The sequence below is a fragment of the Phaethon aethereus genome (genome assembly GCF_964289735.1).
Source record: "Phaethon aethereus genome assembly, chromosome: 2".
In the NCBI taxonomy this organism is placed as follows: Eukaryota; Metazoa; Chordata; class Aves; order Phaethontiformes; family Phaethontidae; genus Phaethon; species Phaethon aethereus.
In genome coordinates, this window is record NC_138582.1 from 166,001,458 (window position 1) to 166,026,594 (window position 25,137).

Below are 25,137 nucleotides of genomic sequence, written 5' to 3' on the forward strand. Positions count from 1 at the left end.
CTCAGTGCTTTCTCTCTGTTTATATTTCTGCAGCCCCTCACCAAGGTACTATGACAACCTTAGCATGTCCAAAAACTGTGGAGTAAGGAATGGCAGAGATCAGGATATGAAGCCCAGAGCTGGAAACACTTCTCTCATGTCAAGGCCTTTACAGAGCATTTGAAGCTTCAGTGCGACCCTTTGGGGAAGGAAACAGTCTGTCTATGCTGCAGGTTGGGCAACTGAGGCAGGGTTGTGTTATGTCTTGCAGGTTCACCCATCAGAAAGCGTTTCTTCCAAGTCCCGGTAGCTCTCTGCCACTGCTGGGCAACGTTACTTCTCATGATGCCGTCCCTGCTGCGAGCCAGACCTTGAGGGAGAGGCCAGGGGGTCACGATCACATGGGGTCCGATTTCAGGGGAACATAGGATAAAAACATACTGAGATTTGTATTTGATTCCTTCATTTGCATCTGATTTCTAAACCTTCAGAGTCATATTTCCAAGCTTTTCCCACAGGCAGCAAGGCTGTGAATTTTCTTCTTCTTCGTGAAATATATATTACACAAAGCAAGCAAGCTGATAGTCCTCCAAATTCTCAAGATTCCAGGGGCTGAGGATTAAAAAAAGAGAAGAACACTCCCTTTCCACTGCTATCTGAAAGCTCAAGCTATAACCACCCCATCTGACAACACAAGGACCCCTGCACCCTGCAACACACACTTCCACCACCCCATCGAGGGGAGGGGGACCATGCTGGCTTTTGAATTCACCCCTAAAGCCAAATGGCAGTTTTGGGACACTCATTTTGCCCAGGCGGAGGCTGACAAAGGTGACAGCTTTATTAACAGCACACACTGAATCCTTCCCTTCTTTCTCCAAAGAGAGGCCTTTGTGGACCTGCACATCTACATTTACCTCTCCGCGGGCAGCGTTGTGTAGAGCGCGATCTAAAATTAGCCGGGTTGATTTAACGTCACGCAGCTTCCCTCTGCTTTCGAGTGCTCAGCCTCCTGCTATATTTAAACCAAAGGCAACTGGTAAACAAAGGTTTGGTGCGCTCTACTCTGACAGAAATAGGCACTGCAGCTATTTTTATCCTGCAGGCTACACAATGCATGTCCAAGTTACAACCAGCAGCAATAAATACATCCCAAAGAAGGTCAAGAAGCCACTATAAGCAGTGAGCAGTAATGAAACTGCTCTGCTCTCTGAATTGCCGGTGAGGCAGCCTTATCTAGTCCCTAATTCCCCCCTTTGAGGCTCATCACACAAAAAACCTTATAGAAAGCAGATGAGGTTGTATGTCATGCTTTGCACATATGGTTTTTTTCCTCCAGGTTTTGTATTTTAGCTTACGCTAAGTGGTGCACTGGAAATATCAAGGCATCTTGACCATAGACTGGATGCCTGAGGACCAGTTCAACTCTGCCCAGTGTTGACACTCGTGGATGAGATTCAGGTGACTTTCAGGAGAGGCTCTGAGGCTTTGAGAATCAGAGGCTCTGCGGCTGAGGCAGGTAGTGGTGTCTGTAGCACATGTTTAGGGTTGATGTTTGTTCTGCTAAACCTGGGCTGGTTGCCCTTGTGGGACAACATCAAAGACACTGCTGAGCAGGACAATGTGCAAGGTGTGCACTTGCCTGGTGAGTCACACGTGGTCACCTGGGCACCTGTGGCAGGGATGGCAGCAGAACTGAGACCCTCTGGGAGAGGGTGCAGAGCACTGCTCACCTGGCCAGGACTTCACACAAAAACCCTCCCTCCTTTCTCAGCCCCTGCAAGGTATTAGTGTCATGACAGGGTCAGGCTCATCCCTGGACTTCAGCAGAGCTTTGAGGAGCATTGCAAAGTGCCATGAATGAAGGGTCTCCACCAGTCCCAGTGCCTAACCCTCACAGGGTTTTCGGTGTGAGAGGCCAGGCATCAAGGAAGTCTTGTCCTCCAGACCGTGGTCTGTCTCCATTGCTCCTCAGGACCACTCTGTAAAAAACACCAGTACCTCCCCATCCTCAAAGCCAGGCACTTCAGGCTTCATTTTTGCTCAGAGACCCAACAGAGAAGGAAAGAGGCACCATGGTTTCCATCCATGGTATCCTTCTCCTTCAGGGTATCAGACCTTTTGGCTTTTATCTCCCAGTCTGTGGAACCCCAAAAGCTGGGCAACATACACCCAAGAGTTGAGTCATTTCACAGGGGGACAAGCCTCATCTCCTTCCTCTGCTGGGTCCTGCTTTCCCCTTCTCTGCTGGTGCTCCACTCTACTGCCTTGCTGCAGGGTCTGGGGACAAGCATTGGCAGCCAGGCTTGCACACCTTACCTCTGGAGGAGTTCAGGCAGTGCTGCCCACCCCCAGTGTCTGCTGCTATAGAGATGCCCCAAAATAATCTGCCTGGCCTTCACCTCCTGCTGCAGGCAGGTCCAGGTATCCTTGCAGACAGCATGGTCTCTCTTGGACACCTCAAATGCACTGTGGGTCTGCACGAGTGAATTGCTCATTGGGGATGGGAGCTCAGACACCCACTCACAAGTGGGTTGGAAAGCACTGATTTCTTGAAACAAAATCTTTCACAGGGGCATGATGTTTTCAGCAGAAACTGGATGGGGCTGCTCATGTCCCTGTTCAGCCCTGCAGGTTACATTACACCCAAGACCTGGCACAACTTTTAGCATTGGGATCCCAAAGACTTTGGGATCTTCATTCCTCTCTTCATTCCCAAAAGACATTTGCACTCCTACCTTGGCTGAAATGAGGGATCTTCAGAGTTAAGGTATGGAAACCCTCCTAAACATGCAATGCGGATAGCAGGAGGCGTCAACAGATACATAACCCTGAGGATCCAGGTCCAGAGGGCAACATGTATCCTCCAGTGACAAGCAAGCTGGTGTCGACCACCAGTGACAGCCAGCCACGGTGAAGAAGGTATTTGGGGGGAGTATCCAGATGTCTCCTATAGAACAAATGTTAAAGGGGTGGTTGTGGGTCCTAAAAGCTCCCCCAAGCTTAGCAGGCACCTGGAGTAGCTCCACACCCAACACCATGATGCCATATCACTGTACCCAGCACAGCTGGGGTTGCCCACCTTGGCTTGGACCTGCCTCTGGAGCCAGTCTGCATGTGCTGTCCCCAGCCAGCAAGCCCACAAAAGAGCAGAGGTGGCTTCTCGCTTTCCCAGCCCTTCCTTCCCACTCTGAGGACCAGCCCTGTGCCTGCCAGGGCTGAGCAGGCAGTGATGAAGGGGTTGTCACATCTGGCAGTAGCTGAGAGACCAGTGCCGCACAGCTGGTGCACTGGGCACAGCTCTGAGCTTGGGAAAGCAGAGACCTGGGTTCACAGACCAGCCCTGGCTTCTCCCTTGGCTCTCATTTATTACTCACACAGGCACAGCAGGGCCCTTTTTTTTTTAATGCAGCAAATCATTAAAAAGCATGGAAGGGGCGGGGGGGGAAACCTTTAGTAACAACTGCAAGAAAAGGGAGCAGGGGGGAGGCAAGCAGGAAACCAAGAGACAGACAAACAGAGTCCAGTTACAAAATGGTGACAGTTCAACTGGGAAAGCGGACTGGAGAGAGGCTCAGGCTTTACAAACACAGACCAGTGCAGGTCTGGTTTGGAGCCAACTGTCTGAGCAAAGAGGGTCCCCTTGGGGGGCCCGGCACCAGTGACCGCAGACACAGGTAGACAGCCTGTCCAGACCATTGCACCTAAGCTTGCGTGACCTTCCATAAGGAGACCTGAGCTCAGCAAGCCTTGCTGAAGGTACGTAGTGGGAAGGCAGCATGACCTACTGAGGGTGGTTGGGTTATCATCGCTGCGGTGTTTGGAGTGGCTTGGCTTGCTCCGGCGGGCTCAAGGTACGGGTGTGGGAGCCTGCGTGTGTCCATGGGATACCAAAGGATTATATCCAGGTCTATCTGCAGGAGAAGGTACTCACTCATCTGCAGCAGGCTCCTTGCACACAGCTACACGTCTTGTTCGCCCTCCCAGAGATTTAGCAAAGTCAATGCCCTGAGAAGGACTTGCTGGGTTGGCTTTTACAACACCCACCACCTTGGGACTGGGGGTTGGGGTCCACAACTGCCAGCAACAGTCATTACCCTCTTTCTTGCTGCTTGACAGCTTTATTTTATATTTTTTATTCCTCAGTGTAAAAGCTTCCCTAACTAGTCATTAACCTCAGCCACAGGACACAACCATTAAATATTATTGTGGCTGTAACAGGGTACATTACTTGCCTTGCAGTTGAAAGTGTTTCCTCCGGCAAAGGAGAAAAAAAAGAGACCTGCTTTAAGGTCAGGATTCTCCTGCACATGTACCTAAAACCAGCATCTGGCACCGCAGACCTGTTGAAAGGAGTGTGTTTGCATGGAAGGAACACGTTACGTGAAGAGTGCATCTTTCTTGATTAAACACACAAGCAGGAAAACCCATCCTCGGTTTCATCTCAGAGGAGAGCAACCCGGGCATTCAGATCCAATAGCCAGCTGTCCCCACGCCAGCACAGCCCAGTGCCAAATGGGTGATACGTCCCTGTGTAGGGACTGTCCTTAAACTGCTCAAGACCTTCTCCATGCTCACAGACAGTGCAGACGAACCCTGGCAAGGTCCTGGAAATAGCAGCTTCTACAGGAATCAACCATGTGAATGGGACCCGGAGAGGTCCACCATGCCATGTGCTGTTCGTAGACACCAGCTGAAGGAGGGAAAACTGCTGTGGAGCTTCCAGTAGACTTGGTTTTCACTGCCCATCAGTGCTGCAAACCCCCTAGGCTGGATCTTCACAGTGCCTCCAGCAGCTCCGGAAGAAGTTTTCAGCCCTTGTCCACCTTTCTTCCCGCATACGCACAGATGCAGAGAGAAAAGCTCCATGATAGGACCTGTAATGGTGTTTGCAGTACAGACACCGTTACAGTGGTCCTGAAACCCAGACGAGGAGAGGGAGGGATGGTTGCTGTGACCATACAGACACCGTTACAGTGGTCCTGAAACCCAGACGAGGAGAGGGAGGGATGGTTGCTGTGACCATTCCTTCATGCAGTGCCCTGTGCAAGCTGCTGTGGTGATCAGCTGCTTGGGAGTGTCCTACATTATCTGGGGAGCCTTCCCGAGAGGAAGACAAACCTCCTGTGTCTCAGTGCAGGAGAGAACTCAGCACGTGACCTCCTGAAATGAAATCTCTGCAGACGCACCCCCGGGCTGATGGGGAGCTGTTGAGATGGGTCATGCCCATTTCCATCCATCAGAGGACCCAATGAGACATGACTGATCTAAGCGGAGCTGACAAAGGCTGAAGACCACTTCCCCATCTGGGGACATGCCACCAGGCTAGGGGGGAAAGGCTGCCTTTTCACACATGGGGGCTGTTTCATCCAGCAGCTCCATTCCGCCAGCGCAGGGAACCTACAGCTGCAGCACCTGCCTCGCAGGCTTGATATGAGCTCCCCTTCCATCTCGCTGACTCCAAGCGCACATCCTAAATTGAAAGTGGCATGACATGAATAGTTCCCCCCTCGAAACCAGGCTGACCTCCCACCGCAGGCTGGGCATCCCCCGGTGTTCGTTGTTATGCATCAACGCCCGACGGGGAAGCGCAGCCCTGCGGTTGACAGGTTTTAATGAAGACCTTTGATGTTCAAAAGAAGCGATGGCTGTTTGGTAAGGTCGGTTGAGTTAGAAGAAAGGGGCAGGCTGAAGCCAGCCGAGCTAAGCCTGTTACGCTAGCGGGGCCCCATCTGGAGCACTTAACTGCTGTCTGGTTTGAGCCAGGCAGGTTGGAGGTAGGCAGCTACAGGGGCATTGGTTTCACACTGAATGCCGTCTGCCTCTCCGAGTTATCGTCCCCATCACTCACCTGGTGCCAGCATCATTGCCTGCAGGTCAAAGCCTGAAGGCCACTCTCACTCCTTGTACCCTGGGGCTGAACTCACACTTGTTTTACAGCAGAAAGAGAAACGTCAGTATTTAATCAGGGAGGCTCTGAACAAATAAGAAATCTCTGTAGGACGTACCTGGTAACTGCAGTCAGTGACCCCAAAGCTTCAACCTCTCAGCTGGGCTCATTGCCATGGTGAGGGAAACACTTACCCTTCTGCAGACCCAAAATGTGTCTCTGGCCAGTGAAATGGAGCAACACCACCCATCCCAGTGGCTGAGCACCCTTCATATGGGTGTCCGGGTCAGTGTCCATGCTCCCACAGATATTTAAGTCTCTTACGCAAACTGGAGCAGTTTCGGTGGGAAAGTGGAGAAAGAACCTTGTTTTGCCCAGCTGCCTGGGAGTTTTCCTGGAGATGAGAGGGAAGAAGAAAAATTCCTTTAAAAAACAGGGTTTTTTTTATCTTTTCTTCCTTAGAGCATGAAGAGCAAGTCCATTCAGAAATTTGAATTAGTGGATGTAGAAACAGCCAACTGGATACTTCAGAAAGTTGTCATTTTGTCTGCCATTGATATTTTTTCAACAACAACAAAGGAAAGTTAACAAAAGACACAACAGCATTTTTTGTCCAGCTCTGGTGGTGAGATATTTCAGATTTCTCCCCTGACAGAGTGTGTCTTTGCTACCAATCGCATCCCCATGTCCTTTCTAAGTGCTTTTTTTCCATGTGATATAAAGGCAGCTGATCAAGGCTGTGAGGAGACTCATGGTAGAAGACCAGCTCTGTTTTAACACGATGGCCCAAGCTGCAGGCACCGCACACGAGCAGAATAGGTTATTCTCAGAAACAGCGACATTTGCAGAGAAATTTTTTCAGCAAAAGGAGAGGAGCTGAGACAGGATTGAGCAGGACCCCAAGCATGACCTGGTCAAGCCAGTGATTGTCGGTTTGAACATCCATAGCAGGAAGGAGAGAGGGCAGGTGGAGATTTCTAAGGCACTGACCTTTCTTGTTTCCTAGAAGGTGATGCTAAGGTTTTCTGAGCAGAGTCACTCCCCACCTGCCCATCCTTACCAGATCCCTCGTTTGAAACAGTACAAGAGAGACTCAGCCCCAGCAGACAGCAAAGGACCTTGACTTACCCTTTTAATCTGTACACTCCTCCAGTGAGCAATTAATTTTCTCTCCCAGAAGGAGATTAAAATATCCCCATTACATCTGTGTGATTCATGCAGGGTTAGAGCACCCATTTCCATCCAAATGTGTTTTGCCTGTTGCAGCTTATGGAGAGCAGTGGTCGCTGCTCAGCCCAGCCTCAGGGAGAAAGAAGGTTGGTTTTTTTCTCTGAGTGAAAACCTATGGTTCAGAGACTGTCTTCGTTTGGGCGAATGATGTGGACATCACAGCCACCTCTCGTGGCTGGTCACACACCCACAGCTCCAGGGGAAGGGATGAATGCTACAAAGAGCCCAGGCCACCCCTCCACTCCTACCGCCAGCCTCATGGGGTGGAGGCACTGATGACAATTTGGTTTGTAATTTCTGGTTTGGGAAGTCATGTCAGGGTAACCCTGCATTAAAGCTATCTCCAAGATCTTTCTGGAGGCTTCACTGCAGCATTAGGAAGTGTTTTAGTCTAGTTCCCTAGGGGAATGAGGCTTTTGTGACTTTAGTGTCTGTCTGTGCACATCTTAGTCCTGACTTTTCCAAAAACATCCAAACCTGTAGAGCAATTTTGGCCATTTAACTGCAGGTCCTCAAAGATATTAGGTTGCTGTGAGTGAGCAAGGAGAGGAGTGAGGCTCCATCTCTGCACCTGCAGCACAAGCCCAGAGGCACCAGCAAACAGCAAAGAAGCCTCCTGGGCGAGAGACACAAATGCTCTGGAAATGTTTCAATCGGAGCCGATACCTCATGAGACGCATGATACTCTCTCCACAAGGCAAAAAAACATGAGAAGACTCCATGAGACCTGAAGTTCGTATGAACGGCTTGCTTGCCAAAGAAGAGTGAACCTGGCTGGTTGCTCATGGTGCTTTCAGTCCAAGTTCTGCAAACCAGTCCCACAGGCCAGTGGAGGAGCTCCTCCCTGCACATGTTGGTGACCAAATGAATCATGTCACAAGAGGGGAAACGCAAGAGCAAATCATATATGAATCACCCTCTGCTGCAGGTCATTTAATTCATCCTCCCTTCAGGAGGCAAGCGTTTTTGCACACTCTAATTAGATAGTTCATCCTAATGGCAGCTATATGATTTTTTTTTCTTCCTTCTTTACATCTTTCAGCAAAATAGCATAAAACCTGAAGGATGCTTAAAAAAAAGAACCAGTGCTACCCTGGAACAAGCCCCATGTACTACATGACTGAGACAGGACAGTTGTAAAATCCCACAATATGCGTTGTCTACACTGTAGTGCTCTCTGTGCTCGCTGCCTCCTCTGCCCTAGTTCCCAGACTTTGGGGTATAATTATAGAATAAGAGCAACTGAAGCTGGTTGAAAAAAAGATAGTCTTTTTCCATGGAAAAAAATCTGAATAAAATAATAACAAAAAAGAGCATTTTTCTTGGCAATGTGTTAAATTTTTTCTTCTTTTTTTTTTTAAATTAGAACAGAAAATGTTCCATCTTCCTCCCCCTCCTGCCCACCTGTTTTTCAAGAAAGCAGGGAGGAAAGAGAAGGGAAAAACCCTATATTTTTAAGCTTATTGTTTTCAAAAGTTCTAAAACATTTCTATGAAAGCTGACATTTTCTAAGGAAATTCTCATTTTACCTGTAAAGCCCCTTTGAGTTCAGGAAAGTACAACTGCTTGTCAGAACAAATAGAAGAAGAAGAAAAAAAAGCCTCTTTATTAACTTTCCTCCCCAAAGCTATTGCAAGGTGGCAATGAAAACACAGCCACTTCTGGGTGAGAAACCTGGGAGGTGAGGAGCATTTTGCCTACGGATAAGATCTGCTCAGACATTAGCATCATGGTGAAACTTCTGTATCGGGGCTGGCAAGGCTCAGTCTTTATGGCTTCAGCCACAAGAATTGTGCTGGATAAAGTCCTCTTGGCTTCTTGCATCCCAGTCTGGGAGGTGCAGGGTCCATCTAGAAGCAGACATGGGCTGCAGAGGCTGCAGGACCTCTCTCCTGCTGAAAGACACCAAGCTCTACACCAAGGTGTAGAGCCGGTGGGAGGAAGGCAGGTATGGCCCTACGGATATGAAAAAACACCTCAATTTTCCTGCATAAAGGGTGTCTGAGTAGCACTGTACAATGCACACAAGGTCTTGACACCCCTTCAGGGTATGTTGCAAAAAAATTCAGGTTCAATGTTGCAAAAAATATCAGTCACCTTGGACTGAGGCCTGTTCACCACGAATGGTGGAAACCATCACACCACACACAGCGTCCAAGGAAAGCCATGGGCTGTGGTGCCTGACTCTTCCTCTGTGATCTCCACCCTTCCCTTTCCAGCTGAAGACCGAGGTCTCTTGCTGGCATCGTCTCTCATGTAGGAGATCTCAGCCCACCCCTGCGCTACATTTACGTTTCCACCAAAGTGATGAATTAATTGTAGGGGAGAATGAAGACTGCAGAGAACCAAATCATGCAGGAGGTCAAATCTTTCTTGCATGACCCATGTCCTTGCATAAGAGGACACAGCCTTTCCCCAGACCTTCAGCTGGGAAATAACAGAGGGCCTGTGCCTAAACCCACCACCACCAAACCCTACTGCTGGGAAGCCCCGTTACCTCCGTCCAGGTGTGGCCTGCAAGGACAGGAGCCTTGCAGTGAAAACAAGGCTTCTTGCGAACGTTTTGCACAGCAGCTCCCACACTTGGAAACGTGATCTCGCTTGCAGTGCCCTCATCTATCTGCCTCGAGTCCTGCCCTGCCTATGATAGATTATTTTCATTAACGTTTCCCTGCTGTGGCTACCACTGCGGCTGCTGTGCCAGTGACGCGGCATGAGCGCTCGTGCAGGGGTAGATGACAAGTGATGAAATGTTGGTGGTCAGGCCATATAAAAGCTTGGTTTGGGCTGCCCAGCGCTGCCCCGCGCGTGCTTGTGTTGGACTCGCGTCAGCCTGTCTGCAGAGGACTCTCAGATGGGAAAGGGAGGTCTTATTCTGCTCCAACCCCGACTCCGTCCTGCCTCCCTCATTCCCTGGTTGACCCGATGCTTCTTCTTCACCATGGGGATGCATTTGCAAATCCCCTGTGCAAGATTAACGCCTTGCTATCTATACATGCCTTGCTGTCTACACATGCCTTGCTGTCTATACATGCCTTGCATTCCTAATGTCATCCTGCCCTACGCAGAGGATGCACTGCTGTCTGTGGGTTACTTGGAGGGATCGTCATTCTCTGAGGCGCAAAGTATTTTACAGCCTTTACGTGGGCTTATTCTCAGGCATTTTGCATCACCAGTCGAAATTATCCTCTTAGAAAAAGCAGTAAGTCAAGACAATGCATCAAAATATACTTTTTTTCTTTTTTCTCAAGGGATTGCCAAGGAAAGTCTATATTTATTCAGGAAAAGTTTTTGGCTGAAACATTTGGAAGTCAAAACAACATTTTCAAGAAGATCCAGAGAATGTAGTTAAGTGTTTAGGAAATAAGGCAGAGCCTGGGAGGCCACAAAACCCCCCTGAGCCACAACGACATATCAGAGGAATCATAAAGGAAATGCAACAGCAAAAAAACCAGCCTGTTTTACAACACCTTCTTAAATTGTTTAGCACCCGTGTCTGACATTTCACACCTGAGCTTCAGCCCTCCAGTCAAACTGGAGGTAAAAGCCTTTCGGTGGGATTACAGCTCCTGAAGGGCTGATTATCCCGAGCAGGTATCAAAGGGCTGTGCTGAGAGGGGAGCTGGCACCGGGCGCAGAGGGATGACGCACCGCCGCGCTTTGATCAAGACCTCTGCAAAAGCCCGAGCCTCTGCGGGACAGGCTCCCAAAAAAGCCATCTCCTCACCGCCGGGCACCTTGCGGGTGACACGTCTTGTGTCACCAATACTGCTGTGCACATGCTGCTTGCTCCTCAGCCGTGAGCTCCAGAAATCCCAACACAAAGGCAGGAGTCCTGCAGCTTGAAGCAAGCCTGTATGGGAAAGTGCAATGTCCATCTGAAGGTGTCTGGATGCAACAAGAACTGTGCTGATCGCAGGAGCGATCCGTGCTTCCAGCCACGGTAAATACCCTCCACTGATGGCATTGGCCTTGCAGCTTCCCAACAGAGAGCCATCCCAAAACTTAAAAGGCTGAGGCTATTCCCTGGGAAACTTTGAGTCCTGTTTTGTTTTTGAAACTGCAAAAAGTGGCATCGGTTCATGTGAACACCCAGACTTTTTCCATTCCTCTGCTACATCAGTGTCTTGGCAGCATAGCAAAGAGCCCCTGAATCCCCCTGGAAAAACAGAAGGGGAGAGAGGAGAGGAAAGGATGGCGGTAGGGCAGGAGGGTCTGATATTTTTCCATGATCCAGAAAACTCTTCTTCCTTATGACCTTGTTAGGAGCCTGGAAGCTGCTGTTTAGCCAGAGCTGTCAGGCAATGGTGCTGGCAGGAGATGGATGAGCCGCGGTGCAGCTCTGCAGAAGGCGTTGTGGAGACAGGCTGTTTTAAGGAGCAGCAACAGTGGGAAGAGGCAGCAGAAGGCTGAGGCAGGATCGAAATGCCAGCGAGCACCAAACTGTGGGGAAGGGGACTGTCAGGCATAGCTATATACAAGAGGTGCATCACGGGGCTCCTCAAATAACCGTTGACACAGCAGAGCTCTGGGGTACCTTCCAGGCTGAGCTGGCAGAGAAGGGTTGTGAGGGTCGTGGGATCTGCCCTTGGGGCCTTAGGAGCTTGATCCTGTCTCCTGCAAGGTGCTGATGGGCCCCAGCGGGGGGGTTGATGGTTGTAGTCCCCAATCACTTGTTTGGGCTGTTGGAAGAGAATTGAGATGTGTCTTCCAGCGTCTCCCAGCACGACACCACCACACTGCCTGCTGCCAAACCTTTATCCCAAACACCAGCATCACCATGCTTTGTGCCCACAAGACAAGGATGCTGAAAGTGTTGCTTTAATTTTTACTGTGTAACACTAATTATTAATTTGCTTTGACATTCCCTGTCCTCATAATGCCAAGGATGTGATTTCCCCCTGCCCTCTCACAGAGAATGGATTTGGGTACAATCCTGCCACATGCTCTGATGAAAAGCACAAATCTGGAGATTGCTTTATTGCTGCCCCGTGATCACTCTCAAGACATCTGACCCTGCCATTCTCAACTCTGCAATGATGCTCTCGTCACACTTCTGGTCTTTTCAGGACATCTGCAGCCCTGTGCATGTCCTGATGCAAACCCTGAAGCGTGAGTGTTCAGGGACAGTGTTACCATGGTACATTAATTGTCACTGAAGTGCCTGGACTGTTTTGTGTGGCTGTTTTTTAAATGGAAGCTTGGCTTTGTTTATACCAAATGTTCACAGTCTGGACACAAGCTGGATGATGCTTTGCCCTGTGAGTATCCCCAGCCTGTTCTGGTCAGGAGAAGACCTAGCTCCAGCATGGATGCTTCCTAGGGGGGAGAAGGAGTGCTAACAGAACTGTGTTTTGGGAAATAAGGAAAATAATAATCTTTTTTCTATTCAGGGCACACATGACCCCTTCCCACTCCCAGGACCCCCTGCTGCAGAGAGAGTCCTCAGCCCACGTCTGCATCAGCCTGCAAAGCCGAAGCTATGGTCCTGTACCAGGTCCCGTGCCGGCACATTGGCGGTGCAGTCATCCCAACTGGGAGGTAAGAGAAATCTCTGGCTAACGCCTGCCGTGGGATTTGGGAGAACCTGGTTTGTTCTCTGCTCTGCCACAGGTTCCAGCCACTTAATCCCTCAGCCCCTGGTCTGTAACACAGGGGTATCGGTGTGCAGCTCCTTTTCTCCCTGGAGAGCTGTGTGAGATGCTCAGGCAGCAGCACCATGGGAACCACACAGTCACCCTGAGCAATCTGGCATAAAGAGACAACACGTGTCCGAGACCCTGGTCCTGCAATGGGCTTGTAGGGTAAAATTCAGCCCCAACCAGCTCAGAGGTGATCTAGCTTTGGTTGGAGATTGTTTGATCCCCACAGCATGGTTTGTTCATATTTTCTGTTAGGCCTCTCGCTAACCCAAATGCAGGGTTCCTACAGATGTCCTTGTAGCTGGGGAGCTGTATTTCTAAGAGGGAGGGATATGTGACTCCCTTGGTTTTACAGTCAGGAGGAGAATGAGCAGGATTTTGCTGAAAAAGGAGGTTACGTCTATAAATAAAAGAGACCAAGAGCAGTTGCGTGGCCAGATGGCATGACACAGACCTATAAACCAAACTCTCTTCTCCTCCCTTCCAAACCCTAAACAGGGTGGCCTCAGCTATGCTGACAGCTAGGACTGGTCCCTGCCTCACACCAGCCCTTGAAGAGCCCCGGGCGCTATCTGAGAGAGGATGAAGCCGTGCCAAGGAGCATGATGACAGTTTAACATTAGGGACCATTGTGCATCGGTGCATGGCTGTGCCTGGATTAGCACAGTATTATGAACGTTGCCTTAGAGGTTTTGGGCTCCCTATTGGCGCCTGTCCTCTCATGACACAAAGATCTCGAAGTGGGCACTCCTGAGCATGAACGAAGCATTGGAGTTCCACCTTGATGCCAAGGGCTTTGCGGGTCTGCACGCAGTTCCCACGTCACGGAGCCGCAGGATGCAAGCCTTTTATCCTGACGTATTGCAATGCAAAGAGATGGCGTATCCCCACCGGCTTTGCATCCCACTCCCAGCAGGCATCTCCCACCATGCCAAGCCTATGGTACCAGGGGCTGCCACGCTCAGTGAGGAGCTGGACCGAGGCTGGCAACCACTTCCATAAAGCACTCAGCAGCTTCCCTGCCTCCTGGCTCAGGGTACGGAGCTCTGCATCGCAGCTCTGGCTCTGCTGCTTTATATCTTGTCTTGTCCTTACTACTTGAGAGGGGTTCCTTTTCCCTGCTCAGGACATCCAGCACAGCGTTTGGAGGCGTTACCCAGGGTACCCCAGATGCACAGCCTGTGTACAGATTGCCTGAATTCCTGCCAACTTATCTAAAACACACCCCGTCTCTCAGGGTCACTGCACATGCACTTTGCCATTGATCTCCACTCATTCAGCGATCGTTTTCTCCAGGTGAACCTTGGGTGGACGTGGCCAGAAAAATTCAAATGGAGGGAAACCCAAACAGAGACAGACCTCTCTTGCAGTGCTTTGTAGTCAATTTGCACAGCTCGGAGGGACATGCGCTGCAGCATAGCAAAGAACCAGGGACCTTGATGTCTCTCTTCGATCAGATACAGACAGTAGCCTGTCTGGTTACAGAGAGCACTTTCTTTGATTAAAAGCTAATAAATATTCATCCCTCTCCTCCCCTGCCGTCCCTCCCAAATCCCCAGAGACAAACCTTAGACAAGCAAAACTGGTTCATTTGTGCTGTATTCCAGCACATTCCTCCAAAACACTTGGAAACGTTCCAGGTAACAATGTGCGGCTGCAAGGGCTATGGATCATCAAGAAAAGAGCCAATACTCTGCATTCACTTAAAACAAGACTGGGGTCGTAAAGGACATGCTCATTATTAATGGTGGGTGTTGGGAAGTAAGGTATAAAGTGTACACAGATCCTTATCCCTAGCTAATTCTTCAATAAATTGGCAAAGATACATCACTGCCTGCAGAGCAGGAGACAGAGAGAAATTAGATGTTAAGGACAGCTTAGTTTCCTAGGAATACAGATGCACCATCAGCTGATGAAAACTACAGCGAGGGGCAAGGGAAGCAGATATATCAGTGGTGAAGGATGTCTCCTTTTAAGGCACGGAAAACTAAACTCTCACCAGGAGAGAACAGGTTTGAACAGATGGAGGGATCACGGCCAGCGTAACAGTGCAGGGACCGCTGAGCTGATCCCGGTGAAACGGGGACTACAAAGCCACTGTCACCCAAGAGAAGATCAGAGGAGCCAAGGATCTATTCAGCAGAGAAATATTGCTGGAGAAAACAAGTCCTGGTGTTTGGGAGTTTGGAGAAATATAGAATAGATGTAATAATGGTCTGTCTCAACACAGATTTAAACCACAGACCTGCAGGGAAAGCCCCTCTGAGGGCAATAGACTGCAGATGGTGAAGAGCCGCCCATTGGTAGAGGGTTCCGAGGTGATCTCACAATCCCAATAGTAATAGTAATAAATAGTAAAATAGTAAGACTAAGAAAATAATTTATTATAATATTAATTATTTTATGTTTATTACTATTATTACTATTATTATTATTATTACTATTACTGAAGCCACATCCAAGCACACGCATCCTCCTGCATCCTGAGAACATGGTGCTGGGACCCCAGGCTGGGTCTCTGCTGTGGGTGAGCAGTAGCATGTTATCCATGTGCTTCTGCAACTCTCTAGCCCCAGCGCCCTGCACAACAGCCAGCTGGCTGCATCAGCACCAGCAGGACCCACAGTCCGCAGCAGCCCCATGATGAAATCTCCCTCCCGTGATCTCCACGCTGTTTAAGCACAAAGGAGCCTGTGTCTGCTGCCCGGCCCCATAGAAACCAAGCACTTGTATCTTTTCTTGGATACTAAGGCCCCAAGTTAAAGGCTGACAGCAGAAGTCGGTAGAAGATGAAGCATTGCAATTTTTCAGCTTTTCTAATGGCATCCTACAGCTTTGTGGGGGCTGTTGGGCAAACAAGAAGCAAGCAGCTTAATGGCTGTATTTCAGCTGGCACGAGCGCTGCGAAGCCCGTGTCGTGGGCCAGTTTCTCTGCTGAGCTGAGATTTGCTTGGCACAGTGGCGAGGTGGGTCCCGAGGGAGCCCACGGCTGCTCCCCGATCCTCCAGCTGGGTCCCAACCAGACCCTGCAGAGCCGACAGCCGCCCCTGCCGCGGGGGGAGCACGGCCAAGCAGGGCACCCCGGCCAAGCTTCGTCTTAATGCCGGCTCAGCTGATCAAAGCAACGGAGCATGAAGAAAAGCAGTGGGAGACTGAGGATCCCCATCACCACGGGGAAAACCCCTTCCCGAGGACCGTATCCAAACACCCAGGTGGCACCGGGGGGCACAAAGGCATCATGCACGTCGCGAAGGGGCTCTGGCCCTCGGCTTGCAGAGGCCCAGGCTCTGGGATAAGAGCAGGGAGTTTTTCTTTAAAAAAAACAAAGCCAAAACCTGCCCGTTTAGGCAGCTTCCCATGCAAATGGGATGCTTGCAGTGATACGCGCATGAAGACACCCTTTCTCCAGCGCCTTCATGTCCCCTTTGCCCACGTGAGCTGAAAGAGGTCTCAAGCACAACGACAGCCCCGTGCTTTTCACGAAAGCAGGCAGCTGGGTGGAGGAAAAAACCTCCCTGTGCCTCTTTCAAAGGGGAAAGCTGCGGTTGAATCTCAAAGCTCAGGGGATGCACGTGGGGGAGAGACCCACCCCACCGGTAAAACCCCTCTCGGTGCTTGCTGTGAGCTGCAGGCAGCAGGGAGCCAGTCTTGCCCCGTTCTTGCACTCGCAGGAAACACCATTGGTATGAAAATGTCCAAGTGTCCAGTGTCTGGTGAAATAGATTGCACCAACCCCTGAACACACACACACACAAACACACACAGGGCGGCCATGCCGGTGGGATTTTAAAAGGGGAACAAAAACAAGACTTCAAGGCAAACGCTAAAAGCCATGATAGGGCTGCCGAAACGGGTGCAGTTAAACCTCACGCTTGTCTTCGTCTTCAAGGTCCTCTTGCCATGGTAGTTCAGCAGGAGAAAACGAGGAAAATCCTTCAGTGAGTCTGGCTGGGCAAAAGCAGAGTTGAGAAAAAAAACAGCTGTATCATCTCCCAACTAACATCTTTTTTGTGGAGTCTCTATGTATACATACATAGGTGTGTATGTATGTGTGTATATAATGTCATGTCATGTTCCAGTCTGTTAGGCAGGTCAGATTTCTCCATGTGAGTAATTTGTACAGTTTTTCTTAATAGAAAATATTTTTTTAGCACAAGCTAAAAAATTTAGCTTTTATTAGGGAAAAATTAATCTTGAATGTGGACAATTTGCTGAAATATTTCTTAATGTTTCCAGATGAATTTTTGTATTTGTCTGTTGTTTTACAAGACTCTAGCAATGGTCCTTTTGTGCTTTGTGTTCAGAAGGGTTAGGCTTCACAAATAGCATGGTTTAATGCATGACTTTTAATGAACTGGTTCTGGGTTTATACCAGCACCAGAATCTGACCCACAGCAGCTATATGCAAATATACTCTTAAAATTACTGTGGAAAAAGTGACCTGCTTCCCCTAATGCCCAGATAATGAAGAAATTAGGACTTATGCCACCAGAGACGCTGCCCCCCACTTGGACTTCATCTTCGGAGACATTCAGTCAAGGAGTCACTCCAGCACAGCCTCCAAAGGGAAGCCCAATCATTAAAAACTGACATTTCTCTGTCGTGTGATGAATGACAATGGATCTGGCAGCTCTCATCAAGACTGAGGACTCATCCCACCAGAGCACTGATGTCAAGGGAAACAATCCCTTTGATTTAGAGTTTGGACCAGGCTTCAAATGCAGGGACCAAGGGCAAGAGCTTGGTCTCCAGGGAGTCCTAGGCTCTGTTGCAGTATGTCCTCAAAATCCTTCCACAAAGACATATAATGGTTTAACTCCTTTGGGTCTCTTTTCACTGCTGCAGGAGCAGGTATGTTCCAGTCAATCACAAGTCCTACAACTCCAGCAGCATAAAATTCAAAATCTGAGAACCACAAGCTGTCCCTTTGCACTTGAACCAAGACCCTTCTTGAAGGCGGGCATTCAGGTCAGAGTCTCCCACTCAAAATCCCTATGTGCCTCACAACAGGCGTGCTGTATCCAGAGTGGTAGTGGTTTGATACAGATCCCAGCTAAGAAACATAATCCTACCCCAAGCCCAAATTGCTTGGGAGATGAGGACAAGTTTATTCTTCACAAAGGAAAAAGTTGAAGCACTGTGTTAAAGTTCCCCTTCAATGGCAGAGCTGGATCTCCTACAACTGATGAGTAGGAAACCACAGTGGGATAGATTTCACCTAGTTAAATACATCTGTGATGACGCTGTCTTTCTGAACACCTCACATAGGACTCCCACTAGAGACAACGGGGGAAATGGGTCCCTGCAAAGAGCATCTCCCTTTCTTTGTCTTTGGTATCTATTTTAGGTAAGAGGGTCACACCCTAGGCCAGATCTCCACATAAAGAGAGCTGAGGAGACCAGCTCCAACGCAGAGCTTGTACCTACCTTATAGGTGACTACATCTGGACACCCCAGCCCAGGCTATGCAGGCTCAAGCTCTAAGCTCTGGAGGTCCTTGTCCTATTTTGGAGGCCTGTCAAGATCCACAACCAAAACCAAGAACCAGCTGATTCTCTTCTTGTGTTTCACCACAGCTAGGGCCCATGAAACTTGCTTTCATCCAAGCAGTTCTTCTACATGAGCCTGCATACCGCACAGTGCCAGCAAGCAACCAGCACATCAAACAGCACTGAACTGCCTCTAGACACTCTAGGTGCTGAGAGGCTATAACCAGCCCTTGTCTCATGTCCTACACAGGACTGTTCCAATCACCCAAAGAGGAAGACACATAAAAGGTCTTACAAGAGGGAAAGAAAAATCCAGCTGTAATAATTATGTAGTGCCTGCAAAAAACTGAAACTGATGCAAGCAGATTATTTAAGACACTCTTAACCAGTTATTTGATTTCTGCTTCCCTTCCATTGCAGCTGGAGTTGCCGGATCCCATCACATTTGACAGCATGCAGAGCAGGTCTGCACTGTCCAAGGAAATCTCTTTAATGTCAATATATTGCAAACCCCCTTGGAGATTCCTGGGGTGCTTAACTCAGCCAAAAAGTGATATATTTAAGAGTTTTACATTTTCTAAATTGCAGGGCAGCAGAAAAAAAAATGCCTGTAACTACCAAGGCTCTCCGTTACTTTGAAATGGAAAGCTTTTCCCCTTTGCACAATCTCCCAAGTATGGCATGTCGCCTAATTATATAATTACACAATAGATCTGAATTGCTTCAAAGGAGTTGTTGTGTTCCAGCAGGTACATAATAAGTTTATAGTATCAACTAATTACATTGTTATATAAGGGCCCAGAATGACTTTTAAAACCAACAGACAGCTCTTCTAGGCTATCAAACGCATATTGTTGTGTTTGGGGATTTTTTTTAATACCTCATTATGAAGGTAACCTGTGCTTTCTCCAACCTTTCTAGAGGGAATATAATGTTAATACTGTGTGAAAGTGCTGGGCTTAATTCTGAGTTGGTGTACATCATCTCTACTGACCTCAGTGGATCATTTTAGACACCAGCAAAATCCAAATAATGCACATAAGTCAATGCCTCAGAGTCCATCTTAACTAAGATGGTGAGGACACAGTCAAATGGGAATTACCATGGTTAAAGCAGCTACCGCCAACTATTGTCCATCTTGTGTCATGCTGGTTTGAGCTCACATGTTCAACATCACTGATGTTGAAGAACACACAGCAATGGGCTCCACTGAAGAGGACATCTGGTCTGTCACAGCAGCTCAGTCATACCCAGTTGTGCCTTTACCCCCTCGTTGTGGGTTTTACCACAACAAATCTCACCTGGCAGTGACACTTCCTACTAACCCCTCTCATGGGTGAGTGTCTTGAGGGCTTTGGGTCTCACAGGCAAGAAAAAATCAATTTCTGTTTAGAAACCATCATCGGGGCCAGGATCCCTCAAAACATGGGCATCACTTCACCATGTTACCTCAAGGATGGATGGTCAGGGTGGACTGGAGAGTTCACACAGAAGGCCCTGGGAAGAGAGATAGTGCTAGAGGGGATGAGGGACAGCCTCACTAACAAATTCCTGCCTAGCTCTCCACATCTAGAAAACACTCTATCCAGCACGTACCTAGGCATTATGCTCAGATGAGCCCAGTACAAGTCCTTCCCAAGCTGTGCTCCTTTCCTCTCCTGTGATCTGACCCACTCAATGCATATCCATCATATAACCCCAGACAACTTCCCATTAGTCCTTACCCCTCAACACCCCATGGGGGACTTGCCCGCTACACTAGGGGAAAGTTGAGCTATCTGTCTTGGCAGTGAAGGAAGGTGAAATCAGGAATCACCCCACCAGCCTTCTCAAAGTTGCTGTGATGTGAAGCCAGCACAATGGAGAGGACACTCTAACCCAGAGCATGCAACACATGTGCATTTTGTTATCATCTATTCACCCTTCAGAGAGCAGCTGGGATTCCCCAGCTGCGACAGGACGTCCCTGGAACTATAACTTTGTAAACTCAGCTCAGCCTTTCAGGAAGAGATTTCTAATTTTATCCAGGCCATTCATCCACCCTTAATTTGCAATGAAAAAAATAAGCTGTTGCAGGGTTATTATTAACTATTGGCCAAGACAGAATGAACTCCAGGCTTGGCTGACTCCCTCTTTGGTAGCGAGCAAGTGCACAGACAGCAGACACATTGCTTTTTTACTTCCCAAGCATTTCTGCTCTGCAGTAAGGATGTTTGATAGCTGAAGTAGCAGGAGAACCTTTATTTCACAGGTGTAGCTGTGTTGTCCAGGCTCCACCTCAGCCAACTGGGCTTGGAGACCTTTGGCCAGCCTGCAGTGCTTACTTAGCCTTGCTCCCCCTCCACCCGCTCATAACTGCAGCAGCTCTCAGTGTCAAGTCCTTGCTCTGCTAAAATGAGTGGGAAGAGTCCCCATTGACGATACGCAGGCTCTAAGATCAGATCTCAGACGCAGGGAGGTGTGTTTCACCATCAGCTTGTGAAGTTCACAACGTCTCCACTCCCTTCAGCAGAGTGGTACCTCTGAACACTCGCTGACGACAATTTCTTGCAATACAGAAGGTCATATCCAAACCACTCCATCAAGCACATGGGATGATCCTGGGCCTTGGTACAAGGCCAAGGAAGCAATATGTTAGTCTGCCCCAACATTAGTTCCCAGGGCAGAGTTGTAAAATGCTCTAAGCTGGAGACATAGAGCCAGCCAGGAGACGACGACCTCCAGCTATACCCTTGCACCCAGCTATGCCATGCCCGTAATCAGTCTGCCTATGACATGTTTGCAAGAGGTCATGAATGACAAGTCTTCAGCCATGAGAAACCTTTTTAACACAACAGGTGAAGTGAAACAAAAGTAGAAGAAAGAAACTGGAAGAAATCCACATCTTTATTAGTTGGGCTGGTAGGCCGAGGATTCAAAAACCTGCTCTTAACCAGAAATGTTGCAAAGGTTGTTACCTTTTCCCTGAAGTCTCCTAAAAAAACAGTTGCTCTTATGCCTGTCATTGCAGGATTTGCCACTTGATTCATGCTACTTTTCCTGAAATTCATCCTGGGAAAAATGTTGTTGTTAACCCAGCAGGTATCCTATTGCTCCACCTGCTTTTGCTTGCATCGAGAGAGGATCCACGCAGAACCAAACAGCCCTTCGCTATAGACATAAATCACTTTGCACCCAACTTCTACCAAGAAACCTCATCCCAGAATTTCCTACCAATCCCCCGCCAAATGAGAGGGGAGAGGGGAGACAAACCAGGTCCCAGAAAAATATACCGTGGACCTGTGAGTGTGTGAAGCTGTAAGGCATGAGGACTTCCATGGTAACTCTATGTGTAAACAGGACCAAACAGCTTGAAGTAGCTGCTTTCCTTGCAAGGCTGATGAACAAAGTATCTCTGTAGCTTGGCCAACACAGCAAGCTCCAGCCAAATGTAAATAGCCTGCAGGGCTTTTTGGCACTTTGCACTCTATTTTGCATACAGCTGGTAATGTTTTAAAGGCCAGGCCCAGCCAAGGGTAATGCTTCCAAGAACAGAGCAGGAAACACTTTGTGTACAGAAAAGGGTCTCAGGAGAAATCAGTGAAATCTTAAGACCTTTTGTGTTTCTTTCTCCCTCCCAAAATCAGTGTGTTTCTTTTTTACACTAAAAATTTCCAGAGCTCCAGGTAGGCTGCCTGGATGCAACCGCTGCATTTTGTGCTCCAAGCGCTCGCTAAGAAAGGTATTAGCTTGGATCCTGCAAACACATAAACACTTGCTCTGTGTAGGCAAGTCCTGCTGAGTGCCTCCACGACATCTTTCGGGGAGAATTTGGTGAAAGCAGGCTGACGTGAGTGCGAAGTGTGAGAGAAGACGTCAAGGGAGGATCAAGATTGTATCAAAGCATCTAGTGACACCCTTTGAATCTTCCACAGTACCAACACCAAGGAAATACCACGATATTTCCAATTGTTGGATATCGTTCAACCTTTTAGAAGACGTTAGCAGGACTTAGGGCTTAGGATGGGTTGTCGTGATGGAGGGAGACAGTCTCTACCTAGAATGCTACAAAACCCCTGCTCTCCAGGGGCCTGTCCTTGCTGGTGGGAAGGGATTCCCCTCTTGACAGAAGTCTGAGAAACTGGGACTCCTCTATTTTGTCAGGCTTACTACCTTAGCACCACCACGCAGGGTATGAAAAGGAGAAATTTGGTTCCCCTGCAGCCTCTCCTGCTCCTGTCTGCTGGAGTAGAGGGCTAGGAAGGGCAGGCAGATAGACCGGGCAGAGCAGAGTCACACTGAATATGCAAGGCTGAAACCGGCAGTCACATAGGATTAATATCACTGTAGAAATTTTGTTTTCCTTTGCTCTCATGTGTTTAAAATCACAGTGTACCAGCACAGGCATTTTGCCCACCTGGCCCTCTCCTTTCAACCTCATTGTGTTTGAACACATTTGTACGTCAGGACCATCGTGTCCTAGAGGGAGATTGTCCTGTTAGCTGTCCCAGTCACTTGATTATTCAGGGTTGAAAGATGGGTGCTGGCTGAGTTAGCAGCAGCCGTTGGAGCTGGCAGCAAAAGGGAATATATGTCAATAACTCAGAAAAAGGAAGCAGAGATGATTTGGAGAGGAGTTATCGCTACACCCTCATGAAGTGAAATAGAAAGCCTGTTTATCATAATTTAGTGTTCTTTACTTTGTATCTTGCAGATGTCTGTCCTTCCGCAGGTAATTCGTATGTGCAAAGGCAAATCACTGCCCTCCAGACAGGGCTGGAGCACAATGGACGGATCACACTGCAGAGCAACCCCCAGGGACAGATGGGCGACTGTGTGCTGCTGTCAGATGCTACAAAGGGCTATGCTTTCATGTCTTTGTATTGTAGCTGCACATCATGGGCCAGCCAGGGAACACAGAAATGGGGAAAAAACAGAGTTGGGATCTATAATGAAAACCATGCATTTGACCTCTCTGGCTGGGGACACAGTCAAAATCTCATTGTTGGCTTTAAAGATGACAGAATCAGGTCCTCTCCGCTCAGGGTTTAGTCCCCTTCCCTCTGACCAGCTTTGACACATGCGTGTTTGACCTTCTGTGGGGTGCAGAAACTCCGGTGTTGTCAGATACCAAGGAACCAAACTGTCCTTGGCCATGGGGGCATGATGATACGCAAACATGCAATCGTCCAGTCTGCAAGTTGCAACACAACTGGCTTTATACACACTTCTTTCAGCCTTGTTTCCAAACTGAAAAGGCTTCTGGACCTCCTGGGTGAGCACCTATACCCCTCAGCCCAAACCTTCTTCCTTTCTTTTCCAGGCCAGACAAGGAACAAATTTCCACTCCTCCCTCCCCTTGCTTTCTATGGGGGTTACAGAGTCTAAAATGCTCCTACCTCTTTGCTTGAGAGAGAGGGAGTGAGAGCGAGACAGCCACACAGATCTCAAAAGGACATCCTGGAAAAAGGGAAGGAAAACACCTTTGTATTCCAAATTTCACAATGTCCTTCTGCAGTCCCAACAAGTGATTGGCAAACATGCAAATCTGTCTACATATGTTCTTGTATCGAGTAACTTTTGAACCTGTTAGCCAGATACAGGGCAGGATACCTCATAGACTGCTACAGTACAGAAACTAAGGCAGAGGAGAAATTAACTTCCTGGAATCAGTTTGTCCTTAATAATTTTGCCAACCCAAAGGGGCTGATTCCTACAATCAAACATGGTTGCTGGCAAGCCCGAAGAGTGTGAAAAGAGGTGATGGGTTTATTCAAGCAAAATGGGAGTTCTTAATACAGGCAATTAAAAAACCAAATCAATCAGGACATATTAATCCACAGGGAAACTGGAGACAGTGGTGCTCATAAAACTGTCACTTGTCAATACTTACCTTCTTGTCATACATGAAAAGTCAAGTTGTGGCATTGCAACTGCAATGGGAGGAAAAGTGGAACCTCTCAGACATGCAAGCTTGAATCACGGAGCAAGAGCCTTGCTTACCAGAGCAGGTACCAATGGGCTGCACCAGTTATGGTTCAAGATCTCAGCAGTCTGCTGAGCAGATCATGTCCCGAACTGCTGAGAGAGGTTGGGCTCAACCCCACCAAGGGCCTGCAGAACCCCTTGGCTTGAACCTGGAGGAAGCAACCATGAGTAAGGCTGGCCCTCACTGATGCCAAAAAGGACTTTAGCCTGGATGTCTCCAGGGAGCTGGAGTGGAGGCACTGCTGTGCAGCATGAGCTGCGATATTAGAATCCAGCCCTTTGCTAGTCTGGGGTGATGGAGGTGGGATGGCCTTGCAAGACAAGCAAGCACAAATGGCTAACAAAGCAAGATAAATATGGGACATAAATATGTGACGGTGCAGGAGGCGGTACCGTAAACTTGCTTTATTGCCACTTGTCTGCAAAGGCCAACATAACTCACTCCCTTCGCCGCTCTCTGTCATTCATGAATAATGAGATTGCCCAAACACATGCCAATAAAAACCTCCTCACGCCCTGCACTGAGCGGTGTGAACGCTGTCCTGGGCGAGGAAATAAAGGAACAGGGATTTTTAATAATGATCAATCCCTGCTCTCCATATCCTGAATGTCTAGTGTTTCCTGATTACCGATGCAATCTGATCTTTCATGCTAGTTCCTACACAGCTGCTCTCTGACTTAACCCCTGTCTTAAAAGGTCTTCAGGAGCTCCTTCAGGAGTGACAGGAGTACAGCTGAGCCCAGCTCCCGCAGGCAGAGGTCCATGGTGTTTCGTAAGCAGCTCACAAGTGCAGCCCATGCTCTGGGCTGAGCAGGTCTGTGCACATGCAGTCAGCACAACACCGTTACCCAAGAAAGCATCCTGGGGGCTGAATTAGTCTATCCTGCCTCTCTGCAGGGTTAATGTGGCTTTGGACTTGTTTTGGCTTGCAGCAAGCTG